Here is a 17,734-nt window from a genome sequence, read left to right as displayed (position 1 = left end):
ACAGTTTCCAGGGATCTCATAAGACAATTAAGAAAAATGATTTGTGATCATGACATTATTGCTCAAAATATGTTGATAATTTAGTTCTAAACATTGGCTTCAGGAGACATGTTTGTCTCAACAAGTTCATACATTTTTATCTGCTATTGAATAATTAAGTCACTGATTGCTGGGGCTGCTGCTAAGTGGCTTCAGTTGTGTCCGACTCTGTGAGACCCCATAGATGGAAGCCCACCAGGCTCCCCCATCCATGGGATTCTCCAGGCAAGAACACTGGAGTGGGTTTCCATTTCCTTCTCCAATGCATGAAAGTGAAAAGTGAAAGGGAAGTCGCTCAGTCGTGTCCGACTCTTAGCAACCCCATGGACTATAGCCTACCAGGCTCCTCTGTCCATGGGATTTTCCAGGCAAGAGTACTGGAGTGGGGTGCCATTGCCTTCTCTGAGGTCGCTGATTAACTGGGTACAAATGTTATAACTGCCACAAAGGCTATTATTCATTTGAACATATGGAAATTCCTCAAGTTTCTAGCAGTTTCTAGCAACTTGTAGAAAGTTAAGCCATCAAACAAAATAAAAAGGGCTATGCGCTCTCTAGCTGCTAACTTAAATTTTGCGCGTCAGAATTGGGATTCAGGCAGACTTGCTCTTAGCTATTTTGCCAGAACCTAGCTTAGTGTCTGGTACATCAGTTCAGTCGCTCAGTCATGTCTGACTCTTTGTGACCCCATGGACTGTAGCACGCCAGGCTCCCCTGTCCATCACCAACTCCCAGAGCTTGCTCAAACTCATGTCCACCGAAAACTTAGCTGAAACTCACGTCCAGCAAAAACCTTAGTTGAAAAAAAAAAAATGAATGATCTTCAAAAGTTCATTAACTTCATTTCCTAGAAGACTGTCAAGAAATGTCATTCTGGAATGGATTTGAAGTCCCGTGTCTTATCCTCCACCATGTTCCAAATAATCTTTTAACACCTTCTGATATAAATACCTGAACCACCAGCTCATCCTTTGACTCTGAGTGCTGATTAGATTTCGCACTGGGGTTGAACCCTATTGAGCTGGCCCAATGCTTGCCTCCTGGCTCACCTGAGGACAAACGGCGAGCCTGCCAAACTTCACCGTACTGAAGGGGAAATTCCTATGACAGGTCTGCATGTCTGGCATCCTGAATATGCATTACAGGGGGTCAGCCAGACCACCAAGTCCACTGTCTCTTCAGTCCAAACTGACTGCAGGCTGGACTTCGTGAAATCACCAAACTCTGTGAAACGTTTCAAGGAGTAACTGCGTTCTGTGGTAATAAAACAGGAGTAAGAGCAAGGACCGTGGCTGATAACATACACTGAAAATTTGTGTGACAATTATTACGGCTAAATCCGTTTTTCTTTTCTGTTTGGATGTCTTCCATTCCTTTTTTCATCAAAACTTAGCTTATTTCCTTGATTTGAGCAGAAGTGAATGTGTAACAAAATACAGTTTCTCAAATTAATACAGTATCACTGAACTCAGAGTGTGGCTTGTGTACGCGTGATAGACGCAGCCATGAGCCACCGAGATTCCTTACTTCCTCACGCGTAAGGGGAGGACACGTGCTTTAACACTGTGCTGTGTTGGTTCCCACTGCACACCAGCAGGGTCAGCTCCACGTCCCAGTGCCCCTCCCTCGGGAGCCTCCCTCCCACCCGCCACGTAAGCCATCACAGAGCCCCGAGCTGAGGTCCCTGTGCTACACGGCAGTTTCCCGCTAGCTGTCTATTTTTAAGTTTGTTTAAAGCATCAGCTCACTTTAGTTTTCATTTGACCATGGGCGGTGAGGTGGAATGGCCTCCAGCGCTCAGATGAGGAGATGGAAGCTTGGCAAGGTTAAGGAACGCGCCGCAGGTCACAGGCCCAGGAGCCGTAAACCTCATCTTTGAGCCCAGTGTTCTTTGGGACCCCAGAGCATGGGCTCTCAATTTCCGCGATTTATGTCTTCAAACGAGTATCAGAAGAAAACCATGAAAACAGCAGACACTGCATCAGCTTGCATTCATCCTTAGAAGGTGCAGAGCGACAAGCTGCCCATGTGGGGTCCCTTCTGTCCCATGTGAATCAGGATGACCTGTGTGACCAGTGGGTGTTGTGAAGTGGTGGTGTGTGATTGCCAAGGCTGGGTCAGAAAAGGCACTGTGACTTTCACCTTGCACTCTCCTGGATCACCCTCTCTGGGGGAGCCAGCCACCACGTCATGAGAACACTCAAGACGTCCTGTGGAGAGGTCCACAGGACACAGAACTGAGGCCTCCTGCCAGCAGCCAGGACTGACTACCAGGCCTGGGAGTGAATCAGCTTGGAGGTGAGTCCACCCCCCCCCCGCCCCCGCCCATTCACACCTTCAGACAACTTACAGTTATCTTGACTGCAGTCTTGCGAGACAAAACTGTCCAAAAACCCCTAAAATCTTTTTGGTATAATTTGTTACACAGCAACAGCTAACTAATATAAAAGGGGAAGATGTCTTCAAGGGAGAGATTAAAACGGTGAACCGTGATACCTAAGGAAGGAAGGAAGTGAAGAAATGTAGGCTGTGCAGTTGGATGGATATACTCAATAAAGTCAAAACACCCCAATGGTGTACGCAGCCCAGGCCGATGCACTCTGACATAATCTCTTGCTCACTAAGCATATTCCATCCTGGTTCCACTGATGCCGCTGCTGTTCTTTCAACAAACCACACTCACTCCTGCCTGGGGGCTTCTGGCAATTGCAGATCCTTTACCTGTTACATTCTTGCTCCAGATCATGGCATTGCTGCTTCGTTCTCATTCTTTGAGTCTCAGCGTTAAAATAGCTTATTCAGAGAAAACCATCTCGCGCAATAACCCCCTACTCCCACTGAGCTATCTTGTAACGTCACCCTATTTTATTTCCTTCATATTCCATAGCCCTGTCTAAAATGATTTTATGTATTTGCTTGTCTAGTTACATGTCTCCTCAACAAGAGTGTAAGAGGGCGGGGGCCTGGAGCTTCCCTGGCAGTCCAGGGGTTAAGGCCTTGCCTTCTAATGCAATGCGCACAGGCTGACCCTTTGGCCATGGTGGGGTCATAATGTAAAACTGCTGGGTGAGTAAAAAGCAGCAGACACAGAGGACAGCTTGAATTCTGACTTACACAAACAGTGCGAGTTCTGACCACAGGGAAATGCCAGTTAGACAGTAACTGGGAACACTGAGAAAGCAGAGGCGGGACGAAGACAGCTTCCGCCTCGGAGGCATGCATGGCTCACCTCCGGGAAGGACGCCAAGCGCAGCGGAACCAGATCGCAGCTTCCGCGTGGAAATGGCGCTGCAGGCACGTTAACAAGGGTCCGGACGGGTCGGGGAGGAGGCGGGAAGGTGTCTCACGCTTGACCAGCCCTCCGTCTAATCCGACCTGGAGAAGCTTCAGAAGGACCTGCGTTCGGTTCATCATGACTTCTTTGGCCCCTGAATATGGCCGCACAGTGAAGCCGGTGTTACCTGGGAAGCCACTCCTCCACTTGCACAGAACACAGAGCGGCTTCAAAGACAATCCCCCCAGAACGTGAGTGATCGCGCGTCCATTCGCCGCCGCGCATCACTTTACGTTCCGCCCTAACTGGACCCTCTGAGCCCGACATTAACCCGCTGTGGGCAGCTAGAGCCTCAGTTGCCCCCAATTATGAATTTACAAGCTGTTGACGCAGCACGTGCAGCCATTTTTTAATCGTTAGAGGCAAGCCCAGGAATAGTGTGGATTCTGCGTCTGCAGTGGGGCAGCTCAGGCTTCAAGGTTCTGAAACGCAATCCATCTGCATGAACCACTGTCCTCCCAGAGCTCAGCGCACTGGAGAACCGTTAAATTCATGGGCGATGTCCTAACCAAAGAAATTAATTTCTGTCTTGAAAGGGAAACAGGTTCCCCTCTTTCAGATGGAAGGCATAAGTGTATGTTTTGAAAGTTGTTAGCACAGCAATAAGGAATTCACCTTCATATTCAGGGACTGGGGTGATTAATAACCAATAATTCTTAATAAGAGTCTGATTTATTGATACGTGACAGCTGTCAGCCCACAAGCATTGTGTATAGCAACTGGAATGTCTTCATTTCATTCAACCTGAAACACGACTCTCAGGATGGTTCCATGAGTCACTTGAGTGGTGTGACCAGCCTTAGAAATTGCAAACAGCAGACCCAAAAAGGATGATCAAAGGAAATGAGAAAATATATCAATGATCATTTTCTGACAAAAGATGTACAATATTTATGGGGCTTTCTTTTTCCTTTCAAAAAATATTTTGGTCTTTTTCTTTTCTTACTACACAATGTAAGTAGTACATCATGATTCTTTTTGATCGTCAAGACCAATAGTCATAGCCTGAAAAGATCGTCTTATGCAAGTCTCTCCATTTCAAAATTGGAACTGTCTTCCTGAATCCATCTCCTTTCACTGGAAAAAAAAGTTCATGAAAAAGCTCTTTAGGATTTTCGGTGGAAGTTTAGGACTTTTGTTAGGCTGAGGCAGGCTCCAAGGATAGGAGAGACACTGAGCAAGAGAGGAAGAGGAGGAGAGAAGGTTAAGAATAGAGAACTGGAAGAGAAGCCAGAGAACAGGAGAGATGCTGAGAGGAAGCAAAGAAAGCCAATGAAGTCCGTGTGCTGAGCAGCAGGTTCCACTGGTGGGGAGAAGCCCACGAGGCGGTGGCTGGGAAAAGGGGCTTGAGAAAGGAAGCCCCGTGTGGAGGCTTCGCTGGGATCAATCACACCGCCCTTATTCATTTCTTTGCTTCCCCAACCGCATCCGTTTCTGCCCTCCTGTCTGCCTGGGAAGCTGACCTCTGTGGTCCTCCAGATCCTTTGCCAGTGGCTGTATTTGGATTCAGCCAGCAGGAGCAAGTCTAAGCAGGAAATCAGAGGATGGGAAGTGAGACAGGCCAGAACATCGCTTCTGTCACCCCTCGGGCCACATGTCCACCACTAGCTTCATCCCATGAGATGGCATCTCCCTCTAGGAAGCCCAGCCTCACCATCAGCCTTCACTGGGCACCTGCAAGAAGAATTTCCTCCTCTTGCCTTTTCGGGCTAAGTCGTCAGCACAGGCAGTGCTTCAGAAAGGTCTCTCGAGTCAGTGAAAGAAGCGAAGAAACAAATGTTTGTAACCAGCAGTTAGTTAACAGGTGCTCCCAACATGAACTCATTTCTCCCCGAAAAAAGAAAAGGACTAATTCCCCTTTTCCTACAATGGCAGATAAAAGACATCATCATTGCATACTAAGCCCAAGCTAATTTTTTTAAGTAAAGACAAAGCATTCTACCAGACAGAGGAAATTGAAGCCCTGATGAGATGGCCTCTCAGAAGAAAGAAGTGATTGTTTTTTCTTTTTTAAAAAACTTTTCATTTTGTATTGGGAGATAGATGATTAAGAAACAACGCTGGGATAGCTTCAGGTGAACAGCAAGGGACCCAGCCACACACACACACGTGTCCATTCTCCCCCAAACCCCCGCCCCCCCATCCAGGCTGCCACGTAACACTGAGCAGAGGCCCCTGTGCTGAACAGCAGGTCCTTGCTGGTGATCCACTTTAAATACAGCAGTGTGTCCATGTCCATCCCAGACTCCCTAACGACTCCTTCCCCCATCCTTCCTCCCAGCAACCAGAAGTTCATTATCTAAGTCTGTGACTTCCTTTCTGTTTTGTAAGTTCATTTGTATCATTTTTTTAAGATTCCACATATAAGGGATGTCTTATGATATTTCACCTTCTCTGTCTGACTTTGCTCAGATGGGTCGGTCCATCCATGTTGCTGCAAATGGCACCATTTTTCTTTTTTATGATTGACTAATATTCCATTGTATATATGTACCACATCTTCAGAAAGAACTAATTTTTTATTAGAAAATAAAAACATTTAGAAATAAGCCAAAAGAGTGTGAACTAAAGCCTCAGACGTAAAGGTGGCAACCAGACTCATTCTTCCACAAAGCTTAACTGGAATCCGAGGACTCTTCTCTGAAGCACACTCCCAGACCAACGTGTGAACTCATTGCTTAACAAAGGAAGCAACCAAGAAAGAGGACTCAAAAAATTGTGTTGAATCCCTCTGCCGAACACTGGATTGCCAAAATATTTAAACCAAGGATCTTCAGGCATCCTGGTGAGATATTTTTTCCCCATATATTTTGGCCCATAGCCCAATTATAAACCCCCTGAGTTAAATTACGTTCCAGGAAAGATCATCCCCAAGAGCAGTTGTGATAAAATTACTGGGTGAACTCATCAGGAACTTTGTGTGCAGCAAATTAATAAATAAAGTCAGAATGAGGAAAAGTGTCCACTGTGAATGGGGCCAAAATCCCTTCTTGGGAGCAGTTTATCACGAGCTATCTGACCTACTTTTCCCATCAGCCACGCCTTCTGCTAAAATTGTATTTGAACTCTGGGGTTCACATCACAGACTTAGGACTAGCTTATTATCTCATAATTTTGAAGAAGACTAATAAATATAACCAATTTAAAAAGTGGTCAATTGGCCAACAATAAGTGATGGAGAAAATGGAAGAGAAATTTGAAGAGAAATAAGATAATTAGTTTGGAAAACAATTTTATAAAGACTTAACATGCTTCTCAAAGGCTTTCCTGGTGGCTCAGTGGTAAAGAATTCACCTGCCAATGCAGGAGACACAAGAGACGTGGGTTTGATTCCTGGGTTGGGAAAATCCCCCAGAGAAGGAAATGGCAACCTGCTCCAGTATTCCTGCCTGGAGAATCGCACGGACAGAGGAGCCTGGCAGGCACACAGGCAACATCCTTCTCAGGGTTGAAGACCTTTATGTGTCAGACCCAGTAAGCATGTCAAAGCTTGAAAGGATTCTGATTTGACAGTAGCACTCTTTCTCTTGAAGAAAGGGCTGATACACACAAGAATCTCTGAGGCCTCTTCCCCAAATCCAGTTCTCATCCGCAGTAAACCAAGACTGCGCTGTTCCTCACGCAGCCTCGTGCTGTTTCCTGAGCCCTGACTGGGGTAATTGCAGACTGTTATGGGAATGTCCTGAAACACCTCAAGGGAGGAATGTGTTGCATATAAACCGGCTCCTCCATGGAAATCCATATAAGTACATCGTGTCTGGTCCACGGAACATCAAGATTCCTTTGCTCTCTCCTCCTCTCTCTTCTGCACGTCTGGGCCAACTCTGCAATATTCATGTGGGGACAGGAGTTCATTCTTGACCCAAGGATGATCAGTTCACATGGTGAAAAAGGTGAGGGAAACTCCCTCCCGTTCCCCTCAGCTACCAGCTTGTCAACAACCTCAGGAGATGCAGCCTCTTTGAAATGCACCCCAGAGTGTTCACCTCTGCCCCTACCGAGCTGCTTCCTTTTAGGGACCCTGCCGAAGACGTGTTTCCCCCCACTCTCTCCTCTGAGTGTTCTTCGACTTTTAGAAACAATTGTGTGTGCTCAGCCCTCAGTCGTGTCCAGCTCTTTGCGACCCCCTAGACTGCAGCCCGCCAGGCTCCTCTGTCCATGATATTCTCCAGGCACGAGTACTGGGCCAGGTTGCCATTTCCTTCTCCAGGGGATCTTCCCGACCCAAGGATCGAGCCCAGATCGCCTGTCTGGGCAGGCGGATTCTTACCCCTGTGCCAGCTGGGAAATGCTAGTGGCAACAACTCAAACACCTCAGTGTTTTCTGGGCCATAGAAATTAGAAGGGGCTGATCTGAATTCTTCTTTCCCCTCTCTTCTTCAAATCCATAATTCTTTCCAAATTCCATGCCGCTTAAAACATGAGCAAGATACATCTTTCACATAAAGTGCGATCTTGTTTTCTTAAGGATATGCCCACCACAGATAGCTTAAGCTTGGCTTGACACACAATTACAACAATTGTGTACCACCAATTACAACACACACAGGCACCCACACACATAATACATACATGTGTGTTTAGCCTTAGAAGAACGTCAAGAATGTGTTCATTTATTGATGAGGTCATAAAACATATATTCCCCTAAAGGTTTTCATCTCAGCTACTTTAAGGTTGATGGAATTAGGCTCTGATTTTTTTTTTTTTTTCACAACACCCTGAAAAAATAGTTGAGACCTGAAAGAAAATCATGTCCTACCTATGAGGAAGAAATGTCAAAATGACATGTAATAGATGTTTAATAAGTATCTAGAAAATACAAAATTATGTCAGTAACCAGTTGTTACTCAAGTTAGTACTGATACATATACATATGTGTGTATAGTATATACTTATATGAGTATGTATCAGTATTAACTTGATACATATACATATGTGTGTATAGTATGCACTTATAGGAGTATTTATATATATATAAAAATATGATTTAGTGTGGCATGTGCTTGAAGTTGAATCTGTTATGGTGTGTGGTAGAAAACTCCAGCTGTAGAAAGACCCTCTCTTATTTTTCTAAAGTTTTACTGAAGTATGGTTGATCTACAATGTTGTGTCCGTCTCAAGCGTACAGCGAGGTCATTCAGTCACACACATGTGTGTCTGTTCTTTTGCAGGCTCTCTGCCCTTATAGTTTATTACAAAATACTGAGTACAGATCTGTGTGCTACACGGTAGGCCCCTGTTGGCCATCTATTTTGTATATAATTGTGTGTATCTGTTAATCGCAAACTCTTAATTCATCCCTCACCCTGCCTTTCTCCTTTGGTAACCATACATTTGTTTTCTGTGTCTATGGAAGACCCTGACTTTGGAGAAAAGAAATTTATGGGGGAAAAAAATGGGGTGGCGGGCAGATTCAAAGATTCAGCGGCATTTTGGATCAGGCATCTAAAGAACCGCCCAGAGCAATCATTCTCTGCTTTCTGTTCATCACGCTTTGCGCATATTTCTTGTAATTAGCTGCCTGCCTGGCCGTTCTCACAGCACTCATGCCCCGGGTGTCTCGTGAGCACTGTGACGCTCACCTTCCTCTCTGAGACTCAGCCTGGGGCGCGTCTTCTAAGCCCTGCCGGGCTCGGCTCTGGCACCGAGAGGAGGAGACAAACCAGCGGTGTCTCCCCGCCCGACTCCCTGGCAGGAGGCAGCCTGCTCCCCGGGGAGGGTGAGGACGGCCCGGGGAACCGGGTGACCTCCACTCCCCGACCCGGGCTGAGTGAGTCACACCCAGACCTGCCGTTGCTGCTCCTCGCTGGGTCTGGCAAGCCTGACAAACAGGCAGTTTGCCTTTGGATGTGTCCAGACACAGGAGTGATTCAGCCTGGCCCTCTCTGGAGGGAGCGTGGAGAAGCTCTGGAGGGCAGGCAGCCTTTGTGCGGTCTCTGCTCCACAAACCCGGGATGAGGGCTCTTCAGTCACTCCCCCGCCTCTCTTTCCCTGAAAGAACCAGAGGATGAATCACCAGCTTGAAGGAGCCTGTTCTTTCCTTCCTAATAAACAGAATTCAGCCTCCAAGCCCCACTAAACATTCCCTCTGACGCCGCCTGTCCCCCCACAGACGGAAGGCGTCGGACGGCGAGGAGCGTGGTTTGCCCAGGTAAACACGCTTTCCTTGTCAACTGCAGGCTGCTTTCCACACGGGGGTTCTAAACCTGGGAGGTGGCTGAGGCGACATCTGTGAACTCTGGAGAGACCGTCGCCATCTGGGTGGATGTGTGTGTGCGCGGATTTTTCGGGATGAGATTCACAGCTGGGAGCTCGTGCTTCTTAAGCGTGTGCTCGGAACCAGGCACTGTCCTCAGCACTCATTTAACCCTCCCAACTCACGCAGGAGTTAGTGCTGCTATCTTCCTTATCCCCATCTTGCAAATCTCAAATTAACCAACCGTTAAAACCAACCAACAACCACCAGTCAGACCCAGGACGCTGGATCCAGCTCGAGAGCTCCCCGTCCCTGCACCGCAGCGCCTCCTGCAGTGAGACAGAGGTAAAGCAACTGATGTGTCCTCGGCTCCGGCTTCCCTGGTGACCCAGGGTAAAGAATCTGCCTGCAATGCAGGAGACCCAGGGTTCAATCCCTGGGCTGGGAAGATCCCCTGGAGAAGAGAAGGGCTACCCACTCCAGTGTTCTTGGGCTTCCCTGCTGGGTCAGATGGTAAAGAATCCACCTGCAATGTGGGAGACCCAGAGTTCAATCCCTGTTGGGAAGATCCCCTGGAGAACGGAAAGGCTACCCACTCCAGTATTCTTGCCTGGAGAATCCCATGGGCGGAGGAGCCTGGTGGGGTATAGTGCATGGGGTCGCAAAGAGTGGGACATGGCTGAGCGACTAACACTTTCACTTTGACTTAACTGAACCTAGTCTGAGTGGGAAAGTGTAAAGAGAATTTAGACCCAACAAAGGAGAAATGGAAAGTGATGTGGGTTATCTGTTGCTTAGGCTACCAGGTTATTTAGCATACTTTCCTGGGCTTAGTAGGTACAGCTTATGTAAAATCTCACGAACAACAGCTGCCTGCAAAATTCATCTAATATCCCCAGAAACTGGGTTTCCTTCCTTGGATCTTCGATGTCCCCAAAGATACTCTGTCTCCCCACCGTCGTTTCACAGAGAGTATATTCTCTAGGGACACACACAGCTAGGGAGATGGGTCTTCATAGGCACAACAAGTTCACATTTAATGAGACAAGCATTGTCCACAGTCCACTGTTTCTCTCTCCCAGTGTAACGTAGGATACAAATTTATTCTTGGTTCCCAGGTAGTTCAATCAGTAAAGAGTATGCCTACAATGAAGGAGAAAGTGAAAGTTGCTCAGTCGTGTCCAACTCTTTGCGACCCCATACAGTCCATGGAATTCTCCAGGCCAGAATACTGGAGTGGGTAACCTTTCCCTTCTCCAGAGGATCTTCCCAACCCAGGGATCAAACCCAGGTCTCCCGCATTGCAGGCGGATTCTTCACCAGCTGAGCCACAAGGGAAGGCCACAATGCAGGAGGCATGGGTTCAATCCCTGGGTCAGGAAGATCCCCTGGAGAATGAAATGGCAATTCACTCCAGTATTCTTGCCTGGGAAATCCCATGGATAGAGGAGCCTGGCGAGCTACAGTCAGATGCAACTTAGAGAACAAACCAGCACCATCATCGTGGTCACAGGCTCTGGTGGAAGGAGTCGAGCTCTGGAATCAGTCCTGTCTGTTATTTAATGGTTGGAAGCAAGATGCCCACAAAAAACACTAGCCATGGAGGTGCTAGCGCCCCTCGTATTATTTATGCCGGTTTTGGACTGTTTATCGGCCGGACACTGTGCTAGGAGTGCACATGCTTTACATCGTTTAATCTCCACAACTTTCCACGGGACGGACTCTTATCACCTATGTTTTGCTGATAAGAAACTGAAGCGGCCAGAAGTCCAGTAAGAAGCTGACTGGAGCCACACGCGACAGAAGCTCCAACCGGGAACCGAACCAACGTGACCGTCATGCGAGATGTCTGCGCACCGCTGGGTCTGGGAGTGTGTATGTGTGTGTATAAGTGTGTATGTGTCTAACTGGTCACCCACACTTTCTTCAGTGAAAACTCACATTTCTATCCCCCGTTCTTCAATTACAATGCATCTTTCCGAAACGGTTTGAAGCATAGAAACTAGTTTAGCATCTTTGATAGACCATGTCTGCTTAATGACTTTATTGATGAGTGTTTTAAAGTAAACACATTTGTTCACCAAAGAGGAAAAGCGATAATCTGGGGAAACTGCCTTGCCTTAAGTGAAAGACTTAACCTGAAACTGAAATCCACAGGTTTATGACTCATCTCTGACTCACTCTCTGGGTCTGTTCGGAAATCCAGGAGAAAGTCTGACAGCCCAGCTGGGTGTCGCAGGGCTGTTTTTCTGGTTGTTGTCTTCAAGATGCAAGGACGGAATCAAGACACAGAATCAACAGTGCGTGAAAAATAAAAAACCAGCCTCGCAGGCCGTGTCTTGTTCCAAGTTCAGAGGTGGAGATGGTTCCAGTGGCTGCTTTCATGGAGGAAAGAGTAGTATTAATGGTTTACCAAGTTGTATTTTTTGTTCTATTTTTGAACTTTGCTAAGCAAAAACCCTGCACCTTCTGAACCCGGACTCTGAACGTCCTGTCTCTAGTTTACTATAAAAAGAAGATTCTTTAATAAAACCTAGGGGTGGGATGAGAGTTTAAAACATTCTTTAATCTTAATAGCTTTCCTTGTGGTTCCTGAATTTATGGCTGAACAAGCACAAGGGGGTGAATGGTAGGCAGGAAACACAAGTAAAACATTGCCTTTGTTTGAGGTCCTGATTCAGGATGAAGAAGCAAGGAAATTATCACACCAAGGGTGGCTGACCTCAGTAAACAGGGCAGCCTTGGAAGAAAAACAACACTTGACAGGAAGCGAGATGGGAGCTCTGCTGTCAGGAAATGTGTGGAGCGCTGGAAGATTCTGCAACCCAGGTCACAAACAGGCAGGCTCTGAGCCAACTGAGGGCCACAGGAAGGTTTTGCTTGGCTTCTGGGTATAGGGTGTGTCTTGTAGGGTGTGTCTTAAGCTTTTGAATTCACCAACGATTTTTAAAAATCGGGAGGTTCCATTCTCCAACCTGGGATCTCCACTTCTGTTGGAAGCAGTTCCCGCGGCATTGTCCGTGTGGCCTGGTAACGGGACCCCCTCTGAGGAGGTCAGGTCGTCTCTGGTTTGCCCTGAGCTCCACCATCTCCCGTGGCCTCCCACGGGTATGTCAACTCTTGCCCCACCTTCTACGCCCTTGCAGCTCTATCCTTTAGCATGTGTTAAAGGACCAGGCGCAAGTCCTTCTTTTAACTCCAGTCCCATTCCTGTCCCTCCAAAATGAAAAAGAAAAAAACAGTTGAACAAGTAAAAGTCTGTCTATAGATTTCTTCAGCTGTGAAATTCTGCGGAGAAGAGCCCCGCATCCTGCACATCTCATGTCCTGAAACACGGCTCAGTGCCCCGAGCATCTGCTCCTCACTCCCCAACAGTCCCCAGAGAAGAAAGATACCTCGTCCTTTAGAGTCGGTCTCATTTCCGTAGCGAGTAGCAAAGGCGTGCTCGCAGCTGTGTGTGTTTCAACTGAAACCTCTGAAAAAGCGCCCTAGCTCTTGTAATGTTCTTCTCCATCGTTAAAGAGCAGGATTCCTTACAGCGTTGCTTCGTGACTAACAAAGGTTGGGTTTGTGTTTCCCTTTAAGCAGCTCCTTGGCACTCCCAGTGTTGATGCAGGAACCTTCGGGCAACAAGGAGATGAGGCAGCACCCCCAAAGGCCCTGCACCCTGACACAGAGAGCCTGCCCTCTCCTTTATGGCTTTTCAAACATGTCTGAGAGACAACCTGCAGCCTGTCCACGGTAGGCACTCCGACCCCAGGATGCTCAGCCTTTATCAAGCATTCAGTGAGATAGACAGGGAGGGAGTGATCTGCCCTGCTCATTTACTCCTGCAGAGATATGGTTCCTAGAAAAAGTTACTGAAAGCACAGTGGTGAAGGGCTCAGCTCCCCAGCCCAGAGATGAGCAAACGATAGACAGCATTGACCCTGATCCACCTTTCAGTGGCTTCTCCATCAGGGGCAAGAGTATAAAATGACACCTACCCAGCAAGGCAACACCTGCCCAGCAGGGGGACACCTGCCCAGCAGGGGAACACCTGCCCAGCAGGATGGCTGCAAGAGTTAAACAAAACTAAGCATGCAATTCACTGAGCTCCGACCTTGGAATATGTCTGATCATCATGATAAGGGCAGCGATAACAGCAACCGTATTTATTGAAAACCAGGAGCACTAGACTCTGTCACCTGCTTGACACCCTCACAGCACGCCATGGGGCTGGCAGGATCTTAGTCCCCAGCCGGGGCTTGAACCTGTGCCCTCAGCAGTGAAAGCACAAAGTCCCAACCACCAGACTACCAGGGAATTCCATCATGCTTTTTTTTTTTAATGAGAACCAGTAATGGACTCAGAGATGTTAAGTAACTTTCACAAGGTCACACAACAGTGAAATGTTGGAGCCAGAATCTGAATCTATTGTTTGCCGTCCTAACCACACTGCTGCTGCTGCTAAGTCGCTTCAGTCGACTTAGGCAAGAAAGCTGGAGTGGGTTGCCATTTCCTTCTCCAATGCATGAAAGTGAAAAGTGAAAGTGAAGTCGCTCAGTCGTGTCCGACTCCTAGCGACCCCATGGACTGCAGCCTACCAGGCTCCTCCGTCCATGGGATTTTCCACGCAAGAGTACTGGAGTGGGGTGCCATTGCCTTCTCCCCTAACCACACTACTATCTACTTATTTAATGTTCATGAAAATATTGGAAGTGGATGCTACCTATGGCTCCATTTTACAGATGAGCAAACTGAGGCACTGAACAGTTGAATAACTTGTCTCAGGTCACCTGGATCAGGAGTCTCTTATCCACTGTCCTGCATGCCAGGCACTATGCAGAGTCCTCCACATATGGTTCCATTTGATCTTTGCAAACCATTTAAGAAAGGGATTATCACTCCATGTTATGAATCAGGACACTGAGACTTGAAGACATGCTGTAAGATGCTTCCAGCTGTTACTGTTTTGTCTCTAAGTCGTGTCCAACTCTTTCGTGACTCTGTGGACGGTAAGCTCCTCTGTCCATGGGATTCTCCAGGCAAGAATACCATTTCCTCCCCCAAGGCATGTTGCTGACCCAGGGAACGAGCCCACGTCTCTTGCATCTCCTGCACTGGCAGGCAGATTCTGTATCACTGGGCCACCTGGGAAGCCCCGCTCCTAGTTACACAGCGGTGATACAGTGTTCCTGCGATCCAGGCCTGGCTGTGGCTGGCCACAGAGCCCTGAACTGCCACAAACCCAGCGGCTGCCTCCCCCTGTTCCCCAGGCCCACATCGCAAGTGGCCTCTCCTCTCCCTCCCCAGGGTCTCTTTACCTCATCAGTCTAAAAAGCTAGAATTCTTTAGAACTGGCCTCACACTGGGACTAAACTTTAATCTCAGGAACTCACTCAAAGGTCACAGGTCCTGAACAGAGACCTGGAGATCTGCCAATGATTGCCAGCTGAACCCTGTCACCTCTGCAACTCACTGCAGTCACTGGGTTCAAGCATTACAAAACCCAGTGACATCTTCTGCTGGCCTTTGAGGCAAACAATTAAAAACTGTTCTCTCACCAAACAAGTAGAAAACTCAGAAAAGTTCAACCCTTTGAAAAGTCTTCATGTAAATGTAATTGGTCCCAGCTAAGAGATTGATCCGGAGAAGGCAATGGCACCCCACTCCAGTACTCTTGCCTGGGAAATCCCATGGACGGATGAGCCTGGAAGGCTGCAGTCCATGGGGTCGCTAAGAGTCGGACAGGACTGAGCGACTTCACTTTTCACTTTCATGCTTTAGAGAAGGAAATGGCAACCCACTTCAGTGTTCTTGCCTGGAGAATCCCAGGGATGGCGGAGCCTGGTGGGCTGCCGTCTATGGGGTCGCACAGAGTTGGACACGACTGAAGTGACTTAGCAGCAGCAGCAGCAAGAGACTGATCAGTTAGCTCTATAAACTTACCTAAAAGGAACAGTTTTCTCTCTAAAACTTGGAAAAGATCAGGAAGCTCCAAGTAGATAAATGCTGAGATTCAGTCTGTATCACTTAGGGTTTGGTTCAGTGAAGCAGAACCAGGGTGAGAGATCTAGATGAGGGATTTCTTATGGAACTGGACCTTATCCAACAGTGGAAGCAGAGTCAGGACTCTCCAGTCAGGGTTTCTTCACTTCCCTCTTCTAAATCCTGTGCAGATTTCTCTTGCAGGCAACCCTGATTGTGTTCTTGTGTGAGAGAAACCTCTTGTTAATGGGCGATACTTGTTGAGGGTTTTAGAAGTAAAACGGTGTGATGTCTGCAATTTGCTCTCAAATAATTTTGCAGAAAAATAATGTTTGTATATACTATATTGGGCTTCCCAGGTGGTGCTAGTGGTAAAGAACCCACCTGCCAATGCAGGAGACGTAAGAGAAGTGGGTTTGATCCCTGGGTTGGGAAGATCCCCTGGAGAGGGGTATGGCAACTCACTCCAGTATTCTTGCTTGGAGAATCCCGTGGACAGAGGAGCCTGGTGAGCTACAGTCCAAATGGTCGAAAAGAGTGGGATGCGACTGAAGCAACTTAGCACACATGCATATACTATATTATGGGCTTCCCAGATGGTGCAGTGGTAGAGTTCGCCTGACAATGCAGGAGGTGCAAGAGACCTGGGTTCATTCCCTGGGTCAGGAAGATCCCCTGGAGAAGGAAATGGCAACCTGCTCCAGCATTCTTGCCAGGACAATCCCATGGACAGGGGAGCCTGGCGGGCTACAGTCCGTGGGGTTGCAGAGAGTTGGACATGGCTGAGCACGTGCACACACATTATATTAATACGCACAGTACCTGCGACATAATACACGGTCTCAAAGACAGGAACAGGAGACATGGCAAAATGTCCATTAGGAGAACACGGGTGAGAGGTGAAAACGGCATTCCTGGTGTTCACGGAACATCCTTTTCCAACATGTTTGGAGCTTGAGATTTTCACAATAGAAAGTTGAAATTTTTCAAAAGTGCCTGAATGAATGCATGGACCAAGAAAATGCCACATATACACAAGCAGAATATTATTTGGCCTTTAAAAGGAAGGAAGTCCTGCAAAGTGCAGAAACCTGGGTGAACCTTGAGGACATTGTGCCAAGTGAAAGAAGCCGTTACAGGACAGATGTCCACCTGTACGGATGATCCACCTGTATGATCCATACAGGCATGATCCACCTGCGACAGCCTTAACATAATTAAGCTCACAGAGCAAAGCACAGGATGGTGGTGGCCAGCTGCTGAAGGGTGTGCCCCTTATGTAAGACAGTAACTTCCTGAACGTGCTGTACAGCATGGGGTCTACAGATAACAGCAGTGCCTTACACACTGAAACTCTGGTGAGAGGCTGGATCTCACATGAAGCGTTCTTATCGCAATAAAATTCAAAAACAATTTTTTAACCAAACCCACCACAAAACCATCCACAACAGTAGAACTGTTTTGAGTTTCCACCTGGCTTCCTGGGAAGATAAGCCCTTTAAGGAATACGGTGGCCCTCCCTGTCTTTGCTGAGTCAGTTCAGGGTTAGACGTTTCACCTTTCGCAGGGTGCTGAGTCCGTAACTTACAAGATATTGTGTACAACATTATCTGCCTTGGATTTAATACACATATTGGAATGCACTGCTTTACTTACACACACACCCGTGGTCTTGTCCCCGCTGACACTGATCTCACCCGTGAACTTGATGCCTCACTTGCCCCTGTTGTCAAGTCACACTTTAACCGGAGCCGCACACCTCCTTGGCCCCTCTGAACCTCCCACAGGAGGTCGGGAGTAACCCCGCCAGGCCTGATTCCCTCTGCGGGTCTCGTCCTCCTGCGGACGGGCTGGAGCGAGCGGCGGAAAGGGAGGGAATCAGCTGGGTGAGGGAGGCAGCGATGCTGTGTACCCGGCCTGGGGGCTCGGCCTCTGCTGTCCCCAGGGCGGCAGGACGTCTGCCGCACAAAGGCTGGCGGAGGGCACGCAGCCCCAGGGGCAGCCGGAGTCGATGATTAACTCAACCCCGATCGCAGCGCGGACTTCATGACCTCTCCTCCGCGCCCAGCGGAAAACAAGTTCTAGCACTCGGAACTGAAATCCTTCAACCCCAAACCTTTTACAGAGCCTTCATAGCAGGAAGAAACTGCTGCTCTGAAAAACGCACATCTAAGCATAAGTGATAAACATGTTTT

This window comes from Bubalus kerabau, chromosome 13 (assembly GCF_029407905.1).
Source record: "Bubalus kerabau isolate K-KA32 ecotype Philippines breed swamp buffalo chromosome 13, PCC_UOA_SB_1v2, whole genome shotgun sequence".
Lineage (NCBI taxonomy): Eukaryota > Metazoa > Chordata > Mammalia > Artiodactyla > Bovidae > Bubalus > Bubalus kerabau.
The sequence above is the reverse complement of the archived record's forward strand: the minus strand, read 5'-3'. Positions refer to the sequence as shown.